This window comes from Anoplopoma fimbria, chromosome 2, assembly GCF_027596085.1.
Source record: "Anoplopoma fimbria isolate UVic2021 breed Golden Eagle Sablefish chromosome 2, Afim_UVic_2022, whole genome shotgun sequence".
NCBI lineage: Eukaryota > Metazoa > Chordata > Actinopteri > Perciformes > Anoplopomatidae > Anoplopoma > Anoplopoma fimbria.
The window spans coordinates 4,340,948-4,361,628 of NC_072450.1; the positions used below are offsets into that span (position 1 = coordinate 4,340,948).

At 38.9% G+C, this 20,681-nt stretch overlaps 1 protein-coding gene across 3 annotated transcripts in view; it reads left to right on the forward strand.

The window, feature by feature from the left end:
* The window catches only part of tspan4a (tetraspanin 4a), a 146,704-nt gene that overhangs the window by 106,150 nt on the left and 19,873 nt on the right, over window positions 1–20,681 (forward strand). The gene's annotated exons all lie outside the window — the stretch shown is intronic.

The following is a 20,681-nucleotide window of genomic DNA, read 5'->3' on the forward strand; positions in this document are numbered from 1 at the left end:
AAAGGTGAAGCTCAATCATGGTCAAAATAAACCACTATTGCTGCTTTGTACATCTTGTGGAAGAACCTTGTGTCTTGGTTCATGCACTGTATCTAGCAGCTGTGTGAACTCAAAATAAGGAGATTCCTCTAGGATTTAATTGCAATACATGGATAAAAAGGATGCCGATATATCCATATAATAAAGCCAATGGGTAAAAAGTTGATAAAAACCATACTTTATTAAGTCTGACTGCAAGATGACAAGCAAACCACTTTAAAATGCTTTTTCTCTGAATGGAGTTTGGATTGATTTGTGCTTGGCTTTGTTTACATTGCACCTGCTCCATCAACACTCAAAACTACGTCTTCTAGGCATAAATATGGTCACAAAGTTATCGTTTATACCATAGAAAGTCTGGTTCATACACGTACATTTATACACATAGTCTTGTCCTGCCCCTGTATAAATATCAGGTAGAACTTTGCCCACGGCTTTTTCTCCTTCAGGCAAATTTCTCACTTGAGTTTAAATATTTAATTCGGGAATGACGCAAATGACAAGTTTAGAAATACGAGTCTATTCACGACTTTGCGTTGACTTTGCATGTAATGTGTGTGTTTGGTAGGAAAAACAGAGCAGCAGTTCTGGTGTGTGTGTGAGGGTCGTGAGCGATGGTTTAATAAAACTTCCTGTGATTTTTTTGGGCTGAAATGGTTCATGCTTACTTACACCATCTTTACACATAGTTTCCTCGTTAATAAAGCGCCATTCATCTCAGCTCCTGCATTCAGGATGATTTCCCCTGTAAATAAACAAGTCAGGCAAGAGACAAGAAGGAGATGAGCATTCCCTCTCCTTGTATGAATCTATAATCGCTTCACATTTTCAGCCGAGATTTTAATAATGCATTGAAAGGGCATGCTAAATGACATCCATCGTGGTCTTAATTAATGCTCCCATCCTCAAATTTACTAACAGCTTTCATCCTTGGGGTCCTTAGTGCCAGCAATTTAAACCTCCAGAAAATGAGTGTACTTATTATTACCCGACTTTATGTGCTGTATGCCTCATTGTTGACTTCCTGAACACTCACTAAATATTGTGATATTGGTGGGATATTTGGGTTCTGGAGGGATTTGTATTTACAGAAGAGGTCTGGGTTGACGCAGCGAAGTGCCTCTTAAAAAAACGTCGTGAAAAACTTCGGAATGGTCCTTGAAGATTATGTGTTCGTTATCTTGTAACGCAGAACTGCTGTTGCCACAGTCAGAGGATCAAGTCTGAACTTATTGCAATAATAGAATGAAATGTCCAAAGCATGTATTGTTGTGTTTTAATCAAATTGTTGGTTAAATTTAATTACTTGATGCTCATAGTATAAGAAATTAATTTGATAGTATTAGGGCTGCCAACAATTGTATTTTTTCCCATTAACTGATTATTTGTTTAGACATCAAAAGGTAAGAAGATTGTCCATAACAATATCCTAGAGCAAAAGCTGATGTCTTGAAACTGCTTGTTATGTTCGCTTAAAAGCCCCCAAAATGAACATATTTAGTAAACAATGTATATATAATTGGGGCAAAACGGAAAATCCTCACATTTAATAAGCTTGAGACATTTTTGCTTGAAATACGACTTTGATTTCCAAAATTCTTCTTAATTTCATTGATTGAGAACTTGACAATATGGCTGATTTAATTTTAGACATTTTTTTAATCCCAATACAGGACTTGAGTATCCTGTAATAAGATGAAAATAACAGAATTTACTCAAATAAAATCAGCAGGTGCTGTAATTTAATTCACTCTACAATATATTGGACGCCCTCTATAGGCACTTAATGCCACAGTGGATTGGAAACGTAGATCTACATCATAAATCATTGGCAATTTAAAAACACTTTTGTTATATTATTCATGTGTTGGTACAGAGAACTTCCTCCCTGGAGACTTAGGCCAAGGCTGACCCGACTCTAATGCCTTTGTACATTTCGGTAAACAACAACCTACTTTAATATTTCTCCCATTTTTCTATTTGCAACCTTGGACCTGCATGTTCTTTGTTGTCTTTTTTTCCTCTTTGTTATTCCATTCCGACATGATTATGTAATTTGCCTAATGTGTTGCATTTCCATCTCCGTTTATCTTTGGTGGTGTAACGCGATGAGTATTTACTGACTGGCGCGTTCTCTCCTTGGCTCTCGGCCAATCAGCGCTGCTCTGTTTATCTTTTTAATAAATGTTGTCTTTTTGTCACGCCTCACTTCTCTCTTAGCATCTGTGTTCCCTGATGTTCAGTGCGCCCCATTATTCAGCCTCTGAATAATTCAGTTTGGTCCACCCAGGAGGCGATTAGCGGCACAACGCAGTGAAAATGTTAGTGATGGTGTCGATGTTCTGCTGGTGCACTGAGGGAAGGCGCTCACAGTGAAGAGTGGGTGGCCATTAACTAGTTCTGCCAGTTATATCTTTTTTAAAACAAGCAGGGGACTGGATTTATTCATAAATGTTTCAATGTGATCGCTGCTGGAGGATTTAACAAAACCTTTACAGTATGATACATCAAAGCAAAATATCAACATGGGTCACTATATTTTGTTGCAAAGAAGGGACTTTAACTTTTGTAGATTAACTTAACTTGAAAAATCACTGCGGTATTACGTCTCAAAATAAAGTAGTGTTCAAGGATCCTAGACCCGAGTAATAGGAATTATTCTGAGGTTTCAGTTTATTGTCTGCGTTGCATTAAACAGTCCACTCGTTTAAAGAAACAGTGTGAAGGACTAATGGTTTGTATTGGCAGAAATTTATATTTATAATGTTATGTTTTCATTAGTGTATAATCACCTGAAAATAAAGAATTGTTTTGTTCTGGTTACTGTAGAATAAGGCATTTATATCTACTTAGGGAGCGGGTACTCTTCAAGGAGTCCGCCATGTTGCATCGCCATGTTTCTACAGTAGCCCAGAACGGACAAACTACTCACTGGCTCTAGGGAGAGACATTTGCATTTTAAGTTACCTGGTCGCCACAATAGTTCTCCAACACGCTTGGAAAGGGAGGAGTGAGCGGAGGGATATTAATTTGGTTGCAATCTGCAACATCACCACTAGATGGCAGTAAATCTTACACACGCTCCTTTAAAATTTAGCAACAGCTACTCCAAAGTCTACTCATATGGGTGTTAAACCACTTGGTTTAGATCACCATCATGGGCGATGGGTTAGGATAAGAGGTAAACCCTCAGTCTTATATTTAAATCACATTTTGCACATCCTTTCCCATTACTTTTTGTGTGCTTTAAGAATAGAAATTACATGAAAATAAAAACAGTCTTTGTTGTCATTATTGTTGAGAAAACTGTAAATTCCATGCATACACTGATTTAGGGAAAGGCGGTAACTATACTACCAATACCATAGTTACGTTACAAATAGCGTAGATACTGCAGCTGCCCTTACAAAGTACGTACTGTTTCATGCAGTATGCATTCAATTGGGCTATTGTCATAAGATTGCACCTTGAACTTTGACCCTCTTGCTCATATTTCTGCTGTGCAGAGGGTGGGTCAGAAAAGCCAGAAAAGCATGCTGGCTTGTAAACTGCAAAATGCATCCGGTTGTAGTAGAACATACTGGTATATTTGGCATCCTGCATTTGTCATACTATGCATTGGGACTTGCTAAATATTTTGCTTGCATACTAAATAGTATGGTAGTTTGGGTAATGATCATGTTTTGAGTGTCGACATGGAAACCAACCTCCTCCACATTGTACGTCATTAAAGAACACAGAACTGGTCTGTTGTGTGCAGCATTCATCCCTTTAGTTCACAGAAGAAACGCACACAAAAGAGGAATGATTGCTGGTTGTCATTTGGAGTTAATTCTTTTGCGTGAAGATATTAGGTGAGAAAAGTGAAAAAGAAATTGAAAAATCTTTTGATGGTAATGAAAATGTATTCTTGATATACTAACAGCGCTGTATTCACCTCATAAATCATTGTACCTTGCTCCCTCCTGCATGAAAGTACATTAGCATCTTTTAATAGTATCATCATCATCGGAGATTCTGGCCCTGGCATTATTTGTCATTTTGTGTTATTTCCCAGTCCACTGCAAACAAAACATTCAAAACTCCTTTTTAATCATGAGTTTAACTGTATTTTAATGTTGTCTTAGTTCTGTTGTACAAGTATTTCATACATTATCTAAACAGGGTGTTGAGGGAGAACATAGTACCCTTGAGACTTTTCAAAATGCTCAGTTTATAACCGAGAGGTTTTGCTCAATAAAAACGTGTCCTTATTTTCTTTACTAATTTACTAATTTACTTTGCATATGGCCTACTTAAACAAAACATTTCATACTCCTTTCCATGCACACAAATATGTTTGGACACAGTTTAAAGAGATCCTTATCAGTGTTGCTTTGATTTTCATCCCATGTTTTTTTTATTTTTTTATAGAGCTCTAGTTTATCTCTGATTATCTGGACCTGCTGCTTTTTCCCCCCCTCCATCACCATGGTAACACCCTGGAAGCAGTCCTGCAGTTGTAGAGTAAAAGTCAATGCCAGTTACTACATGGTGCAAAAAAAAAAAAAAAAAAAAAAAAAGCCTTCCATATACCCAACCAGAGCGCAGCAGTAGGTGCATGTTGATGAACTCCATCACCGGTGGTCACGCTCACTGGTCCAGTTTATTACACCTGCTTTAGACCCGATAAAAAGCTCTGCGACGCAGCGGGAAACTACTTCAAACAGCTCACAGATCTTCCACACACCTGAAACGGTCACCGTTTGTTTCACTTTGTTGGCTCCTAAGGGCGATGAAAAGGATGATGAAAAAAGGGGACCTACGAGGTTAACTTCTGCGGAGCCACAGCTGTCAAGAGTGAATGAAAATGAGCCTGACTCAGCGGCGCGATATTGAAAATTGATGTATGGGTGTTTTATGCCACGACCGCGTGGGTTTACAACCTTGTCAGCTAGGATTATTATCACCTCAAGGGAAAATCACTCTGCCAGACAAACATAAACAGAGCCATAACTGCAGCAGACCACCAGCCATCTTTTGTTGTAAGGGAGTTTCAACTGTCTTCATTTTATAGCGATTATCATTTGTTTTCTATTTTGAAGTAGTAGCAGTAAAAAATAAGAGTAGGACAGTAGAAGACAGGATCTAATCTCAGTGAAAAATGTCTTTGCATTGATTACCAGTTCATTTTAAAAGGTAATACTGGATGAAGTCTCTCCTCTACGGCCTCTTCAGCAGAGTTAAGTAGTTCATTTAATGTTTGTTCCATTATATCAATGCTGTATCTTAAAAAAGTGAAGTGGCTTCTTTGCTAGTTAAATGGTCTGTTGACTCATGTGGAACAGAAAGAGGAGTGTGTGCAAGTGAAAAGTCATGTTTACATCTCTAAAGCCCAAACTTTGGTCATGAGTCAATCAGGAAGTCCATGACAGCAACCTCATGTTCATAAAAGCGGAGCAAATGCTAAAATGACTACTTCTCTCTTGATTTATTCCCTCAGTAAAAATTGTAAACATGAGTTCAAGGTCTCAATCTCTAGTTTAAAGTCTTGTTTAATATAGCATGCTCCATTTAGAGTCAAATAGACCATAAGGCAGGGTATGCTTTAGGGCGGGGCTACTGTGATTGACAGGTTGCTACCACAGCGTTGTCCGGTTTGGGAGTTTTCTGTGTTTTTGTCTTACAACTTTGACCCTTTCTTATTTTTCATGGAAGTTAATTGAAACATTTTGGCTGCGTAAAAACGTCCTATTCAGCGTTCATGGAAGTTAATTGAAACATTTTGGCTGCGTAAAAAGGTCCTATTCAGCGTTCGATTGTACTCCACCCTCTGGTCTCACTTCTGGTTGCAAAAAACCAAGATGGCGACGGCCACAAAACTTGACGCTTCAAAACCCGTAGCCGGCAAACCAATGGGTTACATCAAAGTGACTGCGTCCACTTCTATACATTCTATGGAAAATCCTCCAAAATAAGCCAAAGTAGCCAAAAAACATGAAGAAAAGCCCACAATAAGATCTTCAACACAGCAGCCTAACAGCTTCATAGCCACATTTTTTATAGCCTAGCTAGTAACATGCTAGCTAACTGTTTAATGATTAAGCATGTTAGCGGTTAGCTCCACATGTGGTCCCTATTTCAACAAAGCCTTTTGTGCCTGCAGACTATAGTTGCATTAAATTTAAGCAAGACGCTTAGCAAGTTAGCAAGCTATTTAAACCTGTTTACATAAATACATAATGCAGTATATTTATTATATACATTTTATGGCGTTACCACTCAGACTTTGTCTAATTTCAAAACGTTCCAGATACTCAAAAACTTCTCTCCTCTCTCTCTTTATCACAGTCATACAGCTTCAAGATGGACGCATATCTTTCACACAAAATACAAATCTTTAATGTCCACAGGTGCTCCTACCTATAAATTAGACTCATAGCAACACAGCAGGACTTAAAAGCTTGCTGATTCAATGTTCCTTGAGCAGCAGCAGCAAATGTTTGAGCGTTCAGGCCCAGCAGGTGTTTTCACTCCCAGCTAATTAGACTCTGCTCAGGTTGAGTTTGGGCGGCGCTGTGCAGAGTTTAATTAGATATCATCAAACTCTAGGTACTAATCAGAAATATAAAAGGTGCAAGGTGCTATATATATATTAGTCTACAATAAGTTATTCAAAGTTATGCATGTATTAAACAAGATTCTTTACATTTTTCAGGTAATAATTCATAATATTTGTACTTCTGTACTTTCAAAAGCAGGTTGTAATGGAGTATTTTTACATTTAGTATTACAATTATGTCTTAAAGGGTCTGAATGCTCTGGTAAAGTAGTATTTGTGGCAACAGTAGAGGCATTTGTGATGGTGATAGCACTTATTGTATCGGACTATTAGATGAATTTACTCATCAAACAGCCTGCAGGGATGCTGAAAGGTCTCGGAGTGAACGCTGGAATGAAACCAGATAATCGAACACGCTGCCTCTCAACAGGCACAATTCGAGTGATGGAAATGATCGGCCCTTCTTGCTCGAGCTACCCCGAAGGTGTGTCAAGCTGCTATGCAACTATATTGATAGGACTTGGAGTCTGTTATATAAAGGATTCAAACCCAGATCAATAACTGAAAGCACTGATTTAGAAAGCTTATTACAGCCTTTACAGCACAACAGATGTATAAACAGTGCCGTCTCTGTGCTGTATGAATCATTGTAGTAGTTTTACCCAATCTGCTGTTGAATTAAACCCAATATCAAAATGTGCTTACGGGTGCTGAGATGTAGACAGTTCAAACTGTGCCGTGCGAGCAGCTCAGGAGACATCAACCGAACAGATTCATCTGGTTTGACACCGACAGTGATGCGCCGAAGACTTCTGCGTCTTCTGGGATCCTCCGACTTCAAAAATTGATTGCAACAAAGGCCCCCGAAGCGAAAAAGATTTCCATTTTGACATTGATGGGTTCAAATTAAAAAGACTAAATTCTTCCCCTCAGCTACTCTTAAGCCGCCTTGCGTCATTAGTCTGTGATATTCATCTCGGTTTTTATTCTGCTTCTTTATTTTTTGTCATTTCATCTTTTTGTTGCGCCGACTTCACTTCAACCCGCTTCATCTACTGCAGTTGTCAGAGAACAGGTGTGAAAGGAGGGTTTTAATGTTTAGATTGAGAGGGGAAAAGAAGGGATTGTCATATGAGTCAGAGTTTATAGTGAAAAGCTTTGACTTTTACATTATTGCCAACATCTCTGTAGTATTGTTTTATGATCTATTCCTTATTTGAGTGGAGAAACTGATGCATCTATCTATAAACGGTAAATGAAAAGCATTCATACAGCACCTTTCAACGTTACCGGAACAATGGCTTCACAATTTGCCTCTCAATCACACTTGCATTCATACACAGATGCATTGTGGGTTCAGGGTTTTGCTCAAGGACACATTCGACAATGCAGAGATTCATTTTTTTTAATTTGCATACAATGAAACCTAAACAAGGTCTGAGGTTTATTTATTTTTATGGCGTAGACTTAAATGATGTGTAAAGAAACTGAAAACTGGCATCAAATTGTGACATTAACAACCCTCTTTACTTATTGTTTATTGAGATTTAAAAATTTTATTATGCCTTTTTTTTTTTTACTCAAAGTGGCTTGAAACATTTTTTGGCTTCTGTCAAATACTTTTTTGAGTTTTGTGTAAGAAAAACAAGTTTATATTCTAGTGTCGTGTCAGGTACTTATTTGGAAAAGGAGACTCAAGTGTCTGCCCACTTCAAGGATGCACCCTGGTGCGTGTTATTCACTTCAGTGACATGAAACAGTGTTGATGTGGTTTTCAAACCTCTCCCGTCACTCTCAGCTGTCTCGTAAAAGAAACGAATCAACAGGCACCAAATGCCCATAAAGAAGCCGGTGATTTCACTCAGAGTGTACTCAGAGTCGTTTGTGTTCACAGCTCGTCATGGTGTTGGTTACCAGGTCGATGGCAGCGTGAGGTTTTTCCTCTGTGCAGGTGATTTCCTACCTGCTTGTGTGCGTTGGGACGAGTCAAGGTGAGGCAACGCTGCTGTAAAGATGAAGTCATGAAGAGCGACGGTCCGGTCGGATCCCCAGAAGACCTCGAGCACTAAACCAAAAGAGCACCGGAGCCATTAAACGTGAATCATGGCCCCTACGCAAGGCCGTGTATTTCCTTCTGATGGCGCCATTCGTAAAAAAAAAAAATCAGTAACACTTTATTTGAACCACCTCTATTAAGCTTTTCTTTAGCAGTACATAAACCATTAATCACAGGTCTAGACACACTTTAATGTAGCTGTTAGCAGAGATAAGGACATTTCTAAGTGTTCACGTATTTGCTATAACTCCTCCTGAGGCATCTTTGTTTGATGTAAATGGATACTTCTCAATATTTTGAATGAAATATGAAGTATTTATGAATTATATCTATTAAAAGGTGCTAAAATAGATATTCAGAGCATCAACGTTGCAGCAAACAACTGAATGAAGTCTGTTTTGTTTTACGACGATGATGACATAGTTTGGTTGGCCATGCATGCTTGCAACAGTTTCATATACGTTTTTTTTATTTTTAGCAGACTTAAAACACCCTGATATCCTCTTAAAGCTAAAATACAGCATGTTAAACAATGGATGAAGTGTTTATATATTATGTAAGAATTCTAAATAGGATAGCTAAAGTAGAGTGTTGCTTTATCTTAAGTGATCTTTCATGCATAGCTGAACAAAGACCTGGTCTCAAACACACGGTCTTTTTTCCTGCTACATTAATCAGCTTGTTTCATTCCATCTGATGTGTTTTGAAACTTAAATCCAGTGTTTCCAGTGAGAAGGTGTCTCATTGAGATGCAGCATTTCTCTGTGGGGTAAACCACCGCGGTCTCTGCTGTCACTTTCACATCGCTGTGTTCTCTTCTTGGCGCCTTTCCACTGCTGGGAAATTGTAAAATAACGTGATAAGGAGAAGGAAATGGGGGGGGGGGGGGGAAAGGGTCCAATTGTGAAAACACTACTTCAAAATGCAGGTTAAGCGCGACCACTCATGTGGCAAAAGCATCGTGTATCTAAAACCGCAGACGTTCGACACGTGAGACCCTCTGAGATCCCATTTCATCCCGATAGCTTTGCTTTTTCCACATCATTACCGCTCGAACGTTCGCCGTCAAAACATTTAAGCTTGTCAAGATATCAATATGCGGGCGTCACTGTCTGAATAACATTTCAAGCCTGAGAAAATGTTAATTTCACGTAGACTTGGAGAAATGCAATTAGATAAAAACCCCTGGCTAATCACGTCGCTAAAATAACACCCACATCAGGGCGATGTTAATATAAGAGACAAATTGAGATGATTGGTAAACAGACAAGACGGATTTGTTTGTGTCTCTGACTATATGAGACAGGGGAGTGTGCAGTTTGCAGATAATGTTGAGGAATTGCCAAGATGGTGATTTATAAATAATTTAAATTCCAATTTGGGTCATCACTGTTTTACTGTCACTGTTTTATATTCACACCATAACGCGCTTCATTTTATTTACTTATTTATGATTTTTTTCTTTTTCTTTGTCTCTATCTTGTCATGTTCTACGTTTGAAGTACTTTCGTTCTGCAGGAGACTCAATAAAAAGGCTTGGAAAAGAAATCCAATTTGACAAAGATCCATATTTTATGAAGAAACACAGGAGATCAAATATGTCACCACTCAGACAAATATGGTTAAATAAACACATTATGTAACCAGATTACAGCGAGAAACTGAGCCCAAATCATTTATGTTTTAAATTTACAGCTTGATACATGTACATGAGTATCAGATGTTTAAATGGCAGGTTCATGTTGAAATATGAGGTCATGTGGCAACAGCAAAAAGGCTTTGGTCCAAATATTATGATGGATATAGCCAAGGGTGTAGGTTTGGGGACAAAACGAAGCTACAAAGTCAAATTAATAAGTACGGGATTAAAAATCAAAGATTTATGATACGGATCTAACATTTTATGATAGTTAATGTTGCATTCACATCTTTAATACAAAGAGCCTTGTGTTTTACTGTAAGGCACTCATTAGTTAAGTGAGTTACTAGTCACATGAGTCGTTAGTCACTCGTAAATCTTGTGAGTCGTCAGTCACATGACTAGTTAAGCATCCGCTAGAAACTTGAATCACTAGTCACTCAGTAGAGATGTGAGCCTTCAGAGAGTGAAATTAAAGTCAACCACGCTCTTTTTTTAAACCTAACTAAGTGGTTTTGTTGAACCTTAACTTCCTGAGAAGATGGAAGTTTATTTTGAAAGGACACAAATGTGCAAATAACACACGTCATCAGTGAAACGTCCAAAGCTGACTATAGCGAGGTACATAGAGCGGTGACGTTTAGGAGAACTGACCAAGCTGTGTTTGTTACTTTTTTGTGAGAATGTGTTGCATTTTACTTTGTCTGAGCCACTGTTGTGCCGGATTCCTGGGTGGAGATTTCATCATGTTATTATTACCTGCTGGGTAGTTTTTTTTTGTCAAAGTCAAAGCACTGAAAATGTGTCAGAGAGCTGCATTACGGTACAAGTTAAAGGTGCATAGAATGTAAAATAAAGCAGCCGCTTGTGTAGTTTCAAGTTTGTATTTCACTCAAAGTTTGTACAGAATATTGAAATTATAATTTCAACTTTCAGTGGAATCAAATACATATTTCTGTGAGCCTAACAAGCGTTTGCCCAGCTGGAGTTGGACATCCCGGTGTTACTCTTTACTCCTACTGCTTCAGAGTATTTGGCCTCTGTCAAGACGTCATTTAGACTTCTACTTTGTTCTTGGTTCTTGTGATTTTGATACAAGTAGCTTTGGGATTAAATATAGGCAGCAATTTTAGAAGTAGTCTTGTGTTGCACCTTTGTCTTCTCTTTCTGGTGCAAGAATCTGGGTTAAAGGGACATAATTATTGCTCCTTGCAAAGGATAAAGAGCCTCTAACAGCACTGTCAATTATTAACCTCAGGTGAAAGTTTGCTATGTTACAAGATCTTCCAAGTCTTCACTGATTGTTGAGGATAATTCGCAGAGCAAGGCACTAATATTGACAGGAAGAGAGTTTGACTTCTGCTAGAAAAACATCATAATGAAGTTTAAATGTACTGGGATGCTTTGGATGGAATAAGTTCAGCATTTGGTTTGAGTTGAACAACACAGAAATTGTTAAATTTGGTTATCGTGATTAATAATATTTCTAAATCCATTTTTTGAAAGACGCAAATGAGCTTTGGCAAATTTGTGCAGCTTATTCCCTTACCCATTTAATTCCGAAAGTTACACAACAATTCTCTTTCAAGACTTCTTTAATTATGTTTTAAAAAAAGAAACCCATCACTGTGGCTGATACGCTGACATGCATGTATTAACTACAAAAGGAGTTTTGTTCAAAGTTTCTCATTAGCACTTTACTTTTTGAGTTGAGCTTCGAAACAAGATAAGACTCGGGATACTTCTAGCTTCTATTAGAGCCGACGCTGGAACACCAACGGTTGTGTCCCTCGCTATTGTTTCTTTTTTGGAAATTGTTAATTCTTGAATCCTGGCTTTGGTTTGCCGTTTGTTTCTCCTCAAAATTCATAATTCAGCTGATACTGAAAAAAGGGTTCCAAGCTGGTTCTTTTGAAGGGTTGAGGTTCTGCTCGGAACCATTTGCTTCTGAAGAATCCCTATTTGAAGAAAGGGTTTTTAAGGTTTTTTTTGTGAGCCTAAGGGATTCTTTAAGAACCCTTTCACCCAAAGATGGTTTGTTGAAAGCATGAAAGTGTTAAAATGGCACACCCACAATCCAGAACCACACCCCAAAAAACGTGATGGAGAACCAGGATTGTTGTTGTCTGCACTGCACCACATCAACCCCGGCCCTTTGAGGTTCTAGATAAAATTCTTAGTTGTACACTCTGGGTGGGTTTTAGATGAACCCCCCTTGGAATATAAGAGGGTTCTTGGGAGAACCCCCTGGTTGGTTTTTAGATGAAACCCTTGGAATATAAAAGGGTTGTAGAAAGGTGGCTTGTAAATGAAACCTCTTGAATTTAAAAGGGTTCTCAGTTGTACCCCCTGGGTGGGTTTAGATACAACCATTGAATATAAAAGGGTTCTCAGTAAAACCGTCTCAATGGGTTCTAGAGGAAACCTTGAATATAAAAGAGTTTTCAGTAAAACCAAACAGGTGGGTTTGAGCTAGCACCCTAAGAAGTTGGAAAGGTTCTGGATAGAACCTACAGAGAGGGTTCTGAGTGAAAGTATTACACCATGGAAGGGTTGGACCCTCTCATAGGAGGTTCTGAGTGGAACCTTTCACAGATAGTTCTATGTGGAAGCCTCTGAAAGGGTTCCAGGTAAAATCTGTATATACAAGGTTCTACCTTTAACCAAAAAGGGTTCTCCTATGATGACAAGCTGAAAAACCCTATATGGTTCTAGTTAGCATCTTTATTTCTAAGTGAATAAAAGCAAATTAAAGCCTGCAGGCGAGTTCCGGCAGTCACTTCACTCACATGTCATATGTCTCTCACCTAAACATACATATCTATATTACCCACAGTGCACTGCTCACTTTTTCGCCGCCTCATTGCCATCCTGAAAGCTTTGCTCCTTCCCTCCTCTCTAATATCAACCTGTAGGCTCTGAGGAAAGTTAATATCTTCATATCAGAACTTCCTTGTTTGATGCTTACTTGTGAGGAGCTAAAGTACGAAGACTAGATGGTAAATATCTACGCTGTGCATGAGCTATTTTAACATGATAATCCATTCCAAGTGAGTTAGAAAAAGCTGCTGATAAAACCTCAGAAATGCTGCGATGCAAAGCAGTTCAGCACAGACTGACGGCATTAGAAAGATGCACCTCGTATTGCCAAATAGCTGCAGGCAAAAAGCTTTAAAGAGCATTTCAGTTACGCATCGAAAAAGTTTCATACTTCACTTTTTGTTTGAAGCATCTGCATAAAAAGAAGAAGCCATAAAAGGATCTCCGTGTTGGAAGTTTCTTTTGATAATAAGCTTTGACTTTGTGTTATTGTCCAACAAAGTCCTCAAAGCTTCATCTTAGTTCCACCTTAATGAAAGCTGCTCAAGTATCATCCTTTAAACTCTGACAAAGCGCTACTTGTCCCCCCTTTAGCCTCATTGATTGTCTATGCACACGGTTTGCCAAATGTTAATCAGGAACTGATTAGAAGTAGAGGATGGAAATTGTAATTGATTTGGCTGAGCTGGGTGTTTTTAATTGATTTGCCCCAGCAAAGGACTTTGATTAGTCACTTAAAAGGGGAGCGCCACACAGTTTAAATTATTCACGTGTGTTATTGCTCTGCCTTGGGACAAAATTACAATTCAGAGACAGAGGCCTTGGAATTTGTGACTCGGCTGCCCCCCATCCATTATCCGAGGAGCACCGCCACACTCCAACAAACTTAAAGGGTGAGTTCTCGAGTTTCCAGCTTCCGAGAAGTTCACCGTTATTGACCGGTTCCGTCCCGAGGCAGAGGAATAGATGGATGTGGCGTCTTCAGAAGGGTGGCACTCCTTCTATAACTCCTTCTCGAAATGCAGAGCAACACTTTGGGATGATTTAAAGTCTCAAGTCAGAGGGGGAATGAAGCCCATGCAAGTCAGACTGGAGTATAGTGTGTCTGCAGTTGAAAAAAAAATGCCCTTGAAAAGCCTCGACTCGGTCCAAAATTGAGTGCGGGGAATGTAATCTGGGCTCCCTCGGAGGAAGGATGAAATGAAAGTACTTGCGGGGGGAAACCAGCCCGCGCCAATAAGTGAGCTCCCAATAGGTGAGGAAGGCAGAACCCCAGTGGGACATTTAGGTGCATTCAGAAAATACAAAGACGTCTGAGGGACCAAATTACATATATATGAAAACGACTGAAACATGTTTTTTATTTTATTTTTTATTTTTTTGAAGCTTGACTTTTGAACGATGGCGCCAGTGATGAATTCAAAAACTTGGAAGGCAGCAATTTAAGTTATGAATCAATAATGTTTTTTTGATCAGTACTGTCATTGTGGGAGATAAAGTAGGGAATGTTTTATGCAGTTTGATGTCTGAGAGTGAAATCGTGTGTCTACGGGAAATCTGCCGGGGGAAATATGATCACAGATCTTTTTACTGTATCGTCTTCCTCCAGCATTTATGGCACACAGGTGATGGATAACCACTGTTTGGAGGGAGCCAGTAAATTGAGCCATTTTTCCTCTCATTATCTCCTCTCCTCTGAGATCTTTTTCAAACATAATGTCCCTTTTCCCCTCTGTTTCTTGCTTTAGTGTACGTGGTTTCCAGAGTCCAAGAGTCATATAACTGTTTCCTCAGTGTATTAGCTTTTACATTTTCAGACTTTATTTGTACAAAATACTTCCCACAGTACAATTTGTGACTTATATACAGTCAGGTCCATAAATATTTGGACCTTGACACAATTTTCATAATTTTGGATCAAGATGTGCTTTGAGTGCAGACTTTCAGCTTTAATTTGAGGGTATTTATATGCAAATCAGGTGAACACTGTAGCAATTACAACAAATTATATACCTGATCCCCCCTTTTCAAGGGACCAAAAGTAATTGGACAAAGTAGTATAATCATAAATCAAATTGTCACTTTTAATATTTGGTTGCAAATCCTTTGCAGTCAATGACAGCCTGAAGTCTGGAACCCATAGACATCACCAGACGCTGGGTTTCATCCCTGGTGATGCTCTGCCAGGCCTCTACTGCAACTGTCTTCAGTTCCTGCTGGTTCCTTGGGCAGTTTCCCTTCAGCTTTGTCTTCAGCAAGTGAAATGCATGCTCAATTGGATTTAGGTCAGGTGATTGACTTGGCCATTGCAGAACATTCCACTTCGTTGCCTTGATAAACTCTTTGGTTGCGTTTGCAGTATGCTTCGGGTCATTGTCCATCTGCACTGTGATGCGCCGTCCAATGAGTTTTGAAGCATTTGGCTGAATATGAGCAGATAATATTGCAGAATTCATCCTGCTGCTTTTGTCAGCAGGCACATCATCAATAAATACGAGGGAACAGTTCCATTGGCAGCCATACATGCCCATGCCATAACACTACCACCACCATGCTTCGCTGATGAGGTGGTGTGCTTTGGATCATGAGCAGTTCCTTCCCTCCTCCATACTCTTCTCTTTCCATCATTCTGGTAGTTGATCTTTGCCTCATCATCTGTCCATAGGATGTTGTTCCAGAACTGTACAGGCTTTTTTAGATGTTTTTTGGCAAACTCTAATCTGGTCTTCCTGTTTTTGAGGCTCACCAATGGTTTAAATCTTGTGGTGAACCCTCTGTATTTACTCTGTGAAGTCTTCTCTTGATTGTTGACTTTGACACAGACACGCCTTCCTCCTGGAGAGTGTTCTTGATCTGGCCAACTGTTGTGAAGGGGTTTTTCTTCACCTGGTAAAGAATTCTTCGGTCATCAGCCACAGTTGTTTTCCTTGGTCTTCCGGGTCTTTTGGTGTTGCTGAGCTCACCAGTGCTTTCTTTCTTTTTAAGAATGTACCAAACAGTGGATTTGGCCACACCTAATGTTTTTGCTATCTCTCTGATGGGTTTGTTTTGATTCTTCAGCCTAATGATGGCTTGCTTCACTGATAGCGACAGCTCTTTGGACTTCATATTGAGAATTGACAGCAACAGATTCCAAATGCAAATCCCACACTTGAAATGAACTCTAGACCTTTTATCTGCTCCTTGTTAATTAAATAATGAGGGAATAACACACACCTGGCCATGGAACAGCTGATCAGCCAACTGTCCAATTACTTTTGGTCCCCTCAAAACGGAGGGACCACGTATAAAATGTCTTGTAATTCCTACACCGTTCACCTGATTTGCATGTAAATACCCTCAAATTGAAGCTGAAAGTCTGCACTCAAAGCACATCTTGATTGTTTCATTTCAAATCCATTGTGGTTGTGTACAGAGCCAAAATTATGAAAATTGTGTCAATGTCCAAATATTTATGGACCTGACTGTATATTGTGAATAATAACAGAAGGCAAAAAAACACAGGAACCGAGTGTAATTGCATAAATATCAATTTACGGCCAGGTAAAACCAGAGGTAGGATTTTAAACATATGAAGCTCAGAAAGACAGACTAAAGAGGTGTAAAGTAATTAGAAAAATAAATAAATAAAACATTAATTTAAATGCCAGCCTGAAAAGGTAGTAAATAATAAATAATCCTGAATTAAAAGCCAGACTAAAAAGATAAAAACACAATAAATAATTAATTAAATTAAATAATTAAAAGGCTAAAAAGGTTACATACAAAAAATTATTAGAAAGATTGAAATAAAGTGCAATTAAAAGACCTAAAAAAGGTGCCATGCACTATAATACAATATGATTAGAAATAAACATAAATAAATCTCAAATAACAGCCAGACTAAAAAGATAACATACAATACATAATTAGAACGATAAATAAATAAAGCTCAATTATAAGCCAGACTAAAAAGGAAAACACAATAATTAGAAAGATAATTAAATAAATAAAGCTAATTTAAAAGCCAAAAAAAAAGATAAAAACACAATAAATAATTAGAAAGACAAAAAAATAAATAAAGCTAAATTAAATGCCAAACTCGAAGTCTTGAGTTTCTTTTTTAAAAACTATCAACATTCTCTGCTGCCCTCCGGTCTGTGAGTCTGTTCCAGAGACGTGGACAATAGTGATAAAATAAGTCTCACCAAGGGTTTTTCTTGACTTTGACAATAATTAAAATAACTAAATTAAAATCTAAACATTCTGCCCTTCGTCGTCTGCTGGCTCATCCTCTCCCTCGTTTCCCCCCCGTTGACGTTTTTCCTTTCGCCCACTCTTCCCTCGCCTCTCATCTGCTTTTTAAATCCACATGTCTCTCCTCTCCATATACATCTCTTATGTATCCCAGTCTTATAAATAATTGATGGCCCATCTTTGACTCGCCTGCTGTAGTTAAAGGGCGACTGAAGTCCAGAGGACAACATCAATACTGAGCTGAGAGTGCAGCCGAGGCTTTGGCTCAGTCTGCATCGTCTTACTTTCTAAGGAGTCACTCTTTACTAATGACCTACTTAGATTTAAACAAAAAGTATTTCCTCCTTTTTAATTTAAACATCTTCAGAAGACTTTATCCAGTCCACTCAAATGGGAGATAAGAGCTCCCTGTGCTAGATTCTTACATCACATACATTACATTACATTACATCACATACGTTACATTACATTACAGTCATTTAGCAGACGCTTTTATCCAAAGCGACTTACAGGAAGTGTATTCAACATAGGTATTCAAGAGAACTACTAGTCACCAGAAGTCATAAGTGCATCTCCTTTCTTAAACAAGCATCTAAAAGCATAAACCAGAGCAAAAGTATAGTGCAGAAACAAATTACTACGAAAACAATAATTGCAACAGACTAATAGAATACAATAAGTGCTACGAGGAAGGCTCAGGGTAGTACTTCTTGAAGAGGTGAGTTTTCAGCCTGCGCCTAAAGATGGGCAGCGACTCTGCTGTCCTGACGTCGGTGGGGAGTTCATTCCACCACTGAGGGGCCAGGACAGAAAAAAGCTGTGACCGGGTGGATCGGCCGCAGGGACCTCTGAGCGACGGGGCAACCAATCGCCCCGAGGCAGCAGAGCGAAGTGGTCGGGCGGGGGTGTAGGGCTTGACCAAGGCCTGGAGATAGGAAGGAGCTGTTCCTTTCACTGCCCTGTAGGCTAGCACCAGAGTCTGTAACTGGATGCGAGCTCTTACAGGGAGCCAGTGTAGAGAACGGAGAAGGGAAGTTGTGTGGGAGAACTTGGGGCGATTGAACACCAGACGTGCTGCAGCTTTCTGGACAAGCTCCAGAGGTCTGATGGCCGACGCCGGGGCTCCGGCAAGTAGTGAGTTGCAGTAGTCCAGGCGGGAGATGACCAGAGCCTGGATGAGCACCTGCACCGTCTCCTCAGTGAGGAAGGGGCGAATCCTCCTGATGTTGTAGAGGAGGAATCTAGCTTCCATGTTGCCCGGTGACAGAGTGATGATGTCATGCAGCAGCTTACAGAACCCATCTGTGCAGAAATCACATCAACAGTGCTCTATTGTTGCAATAAATAACAATCTGTGTCATTTGTCTTGTTATTCAGTATTCTCTTTCTTCTCTCAGTCTCTTTGAGGCATCCAAATTATGTTTTTTTGTTTTTTTTAATGTTTACAGACTCTTATGCAACATCTTCACTGTGATTGGACGAGAGAAGTGGATGTGCAAATAAGTGTAATGAATGTTATAAATCTGTGCTTGGCTATAAATGGATGTTCTTGTTTGAACAGAGTGCTGTGAAAATGAGTCCTAGAACCCAGAAATGAGTCACTTCCGGTTCCCTCGTTCCCTCTTTATGTTTAAATGCTTGTAATAAGGTCGGTTGTTTACAGAAGCTGAAGAGATTTCATTATTTTCCTATTATTTTCATAAAATACGTCAGTAAATACCCCTCTTGTGAATTTTGAAGCTTTTACAGGCGTTTTAAAAAAGGTTGTTGCTCACAAATGACGACAAAACATCATCACGCCGACTAGACCGCCTTCACAGCCAAGTTGTTTATGCTCATGCGACTGTGATGGAGTTTGTATATAGCTAACCTAAAGTTTTTTACTTCTAGTGATTGTATTCATGCTTCAAAAATCGTAACAGTGGTGTTCATTTGTGAAGAATATCTTGCTATTCAAAACGTGTAAGTATCATAAACTTGCGTCTGCAAAAATTCCAAGAGAAAATCCCAATGTTCGATGCCAACTTCTGAGTTTGGCCTACAAAACATGTCAGCCCTGCTGCACTCTGTTAAAAACATTAGCTATGTGTTTAGTGCGGATGTAGCAGAGTCATAGTTTGATGCACTGGGCCACCTTAAGGTTTGGAAAAAGGCACCAAGGCTCCTGACCAAGCGTCAGTATGTGACGTTAGCTATACAACGTGATCTCAAAGAATACACATCCTCTTAATAACGCATTACAGGGTGGTGGCACCACGTAAACAATTTACCGTTAGGTTTAGGATAAATACCACCTACGTTTAGGAAAAACATCATAGTTAGGCTTTGAATTAGTAAAAAAAAATGTAAGTAAAATGTTTAAACAATACCAATAACTCAACACTCTGGGACAAGAACACAGGTCTCCTGGTTGAAAGTCCTGTGTTGGTTTGACCCATTACCCTTCCGTCCCACCATTCATAAGTAGTCTTTTCCATTATTTGTACAATCACACAATCACACAAGCTCCAAGCATTTAATTTGTTTGTCAACCACTACAAAAGAATCTTGTTGACTTTCACTTGTCTTTGTTTCCGGGCTGCAAACACTTAATTTTAACACATATGCCAACACCATGTGATAAAATGTTGATAGGATGAGGTCTTTTAACATATTTCTGAGATTAGGTTGCTGCTGTAAGGGTAGTAGTTGCTTGCCAGAATATCTAACCATAACAATGATATAATGCAATAACATTCTTTGGTTTGAAAGCTACCTGACAAGTTATTCTGCCCCCTAGTGGCCAAGAAAACAATAAATACAGCTTTAAAGTTGTTGTTTTTTTGTAGTTATTAAAATATGACAGTACAACTTTATATTTGAGGTCTTTATACTTCTGATTCTGGACAGGGTAAATTGTGGTCTGTTTCGGGTAAAATGTTAAACTACCAGAAAGTTTAACTTTTGCTCTTTTAGGAGCATAAGATGCACAACGTAAACGTAAAGTCTGTTAGCTTTTACAATGAGAATGAATGCAGAATGCATAAAACACCCTTGAAACACCAGCTTTTAGTTTAAAAGGACAGTGAACAAAAAAAAAAAGATACCTCATCATTTTTGTGGGCTAAAAGTTTCTTTGATGTTTTGTGTGGTTTCCCACGGCAACAGCTACAGACCAAAAGTTAAAAGTGTTCAAAAGTTCCCGGTGTGTTTGTTTTCCCAAATTGTATTGTATAAAATTGAAAAGTAGGTTGACACGGCAGGGAACATTTTTTTTTCGATGTCCATCTCAAACTGAGAGACTGCTTCTCTGTTCTTTAAAAACTTTAAAGAGAAGATTGTTTTTTGTTTTTTTAAAAGAAAATCCCTGC